Source organism: Chiloscyllium plagiosum, unplaced genomic scaffold (genome assembly GCF_037043375.1).
Source record: "Chiloscyllium plagiosum isolate Xiang-an unplaced genomic scaffold, Cpla_swu_hap1 HiC_scaffold_3, whole genome shotgun sequence".
NCBI classification, from domain to species: domain Eukaryota; kingdom Metazoa; phylum Chordata; class Chondrichthyes; order Orectolobiformes; family Hemiscylliidae; genus Chiloscyllium; species Chiloscyllium plagiosum.
This window is the reverse complement of record NW_028270141.1, coordinates 74,490,121-74,492,329: the sequence shown is the minus strand read 5'-3', so window position 1 is coordinate 74,492,329 and position 2,209 is coordinate 74,490,121. Positions and strand designations below refer to the sequence as shown.

The 2,209-nt window shown below is 39.7% G+C and overlaps 1 long non-coding RNA gene across 1 annotated transcript; it reads right to left on the bottom strand.

Annotated features, from left to right (window-relative positions):
- Nucleotides 1-253: 253 nt before the first annotated feature.
- On the bottom strand, nucleotides 254-2,008 carry LOC148150604 (uncharacterized). The gene is made up of 3 exons (XR_015753490.1): nucleotides 1,798-2,008; nucleotides 637-675; nucleotides 254-536 (listed from the first exon to the last, which is right to left on the bottom strand). It is a non-coding gene; the product is annotated as an uncharacterized LOC148150604 (long non-coding RNA).
- Nucleotides 2,009-2,209: the final 201 nt, after the last annotated feature.

Here is a 2,209-nt window from a genome sequence, read left to right as displayed (position 1 = left end):
GGAAGGGAGGCTATTTGAAATTGGAGACCCGAATGTTGAGTCCTCCGGGCTGTAGGCTATCTAGGCCGAAGATGAGGTGTTGCTCCTTGGAGGATAGCTACCTACTGGATTCATTTCTCCAATCGACCAACCAGGTCGTACCCTCAACCTGTGTTCACCAATCCTGACCTCACCACTCTGTCCTTCTCCCCATCTAAAACCTTCCCTCACACCCCCACCTTTTATCTGTAGCTCCCCGTACCCACACCCCGAGTCCTGAAGAAGGGTTACAATCAAAATGTTGGCTTCTCCAGCTGTGTGGCTTGTGTTCTTACAGCCTCCTGCTTGTCAATGTATCTGGCACTGACAGCTCTTCCCCTCTGAGGTGCCGTTCAGCTTTGTGAGTTCACTGACCCCACCTTCTCTTCTGGTGAAAGTTTCTGTTCCTGTGGAAGGCAGTTTCACAATGGCTAGTAGTTCTCTCACGTTCCAAGACTTTGCTTTGCTAGCACATTCTTTGAATTGTCAGTGGTTTGACAACGTGAAATCCTCATGCACTGAAATTTAATTTGAAACACAACATTTAATTCCGTTTAAACACATGCAAATACAACATAATTACCTTTTTAACGTTATGAAAATATAAGGGTACTGTACCTTTAAGGCAGTTGAAAAGCTAGCAAGGATTTAAGGAGTCTGGAACAAGGTAACGATGTAACATTTAGTCGAAATAGCTAAGAGCTGTGTTGCCAGGATACAAAAACAAATTTGAATTTGGCCAATCAGTTTAATTTATGCCCCAAGTTACCAAAATCCAATTGAATTTGAAAAAATAATGGTTTGACAACACTAAACCAATGAAATGATTCGATGTTTTGGGGTATAAATATCAGACATTTTAAACAGTTACCCAGAATGGCAAAGAGAACTGCCAAAAGACCAACAGATGTTGGCTGCTAGTAAGAGCTCTCTGAGAAGTACCTATCTGGAGAAGGAGCTTTCATAGAAAAAACATCAAAACTGACCTGGAGAGAGATCTACAGAGGAAATTTGGCAAAGCTGATGGGTTTTGAAACATGATTATTTTTCTGTAAGTCATAATCAGGAATTTTTTATTGAGAAAAGAGGTAAAAGATAGGTTTAAGAGAAAGGAGTTGTAAAATAGTTGTTAGTTAATGTTCTCTGTTAGACTTAAAAAATAAAGTTGTTAATTTCTATTTAAAATACTGATTTTTGGGATAGTACTTTGCCTCTTGAATTTTAACAGATTACAGCACGTGGGGAATCATTTCTGTGTTGCTGGTTTAAATTAGCAGAGGGGTTTACCCTGTGTCGTAACATTAACAAGCCAATTGCCCTCTTGCTTTTTCCACCCGACTGCCTTCCCAGTATCACCTGATTCAGTCCAGAGTTCCTGATGTGTCCTGCAGGATTCTATAGCCTCTTATCAACATGCCCTCTGCTCCATTAAGTATGAAAACCAAAACAGTTCAGAAGATATAAAGCAAATTAGGGCAAAAGTCAAGAACAGAAAGATAGCTATAGGAAGAACATCACAGCAGTTTAAATAAAAGGGAAATTTGCATTCATGTAATTTTTCTCATATTTTAGCAAATGAAGTCTGGTCATAGCTATAAAGGTAGGTCAGTTCCTTGAGCCTGTTCCATAGGATTTCGTGGCTCATTCTCCATATATCTGTTATGTGTCCCACATCCCATAATAACTTTGGTTCACAAAATTTTATGAGTCTCCGTTTTATAATTATCAGTCGACCCATTATCAATGGTCATTGGCAGAAGTTAACAAACAGCTTCCAACCTCTGAGTGTAATCTTGCTTCTTAATTTCACTCCCTGAAAGATCTTTCCACTGGAGTTGAGAAGAGCAAAGGGTGTTTTGATTTAAGTATATAAGATCCTGACTGCTCTTGGGAAGGTGAGTCCAGACCTATTAGACACTTAAAATTAATGATCACCCTTCTCCAGGTCAGGGAGAAGAATACTTATTTTTCTTCTGAGGGTTGGATGTCTTCGAAACTCATTACCTCAGAAAATGGGAGATGGGAATGTAGAATTCCAAACATAAACAGATCAGCCTTGAGTGGACAGCATGCTTTAGGGCCTCCTTCCGCACCTAAATCATATATTTGTATTCTGGCAAATAATGCTGGACTTGCTCGGAGACCATAATATTGTTTCTAAAACTTATAGTCCTTCAGGTGAGGTTGAAGC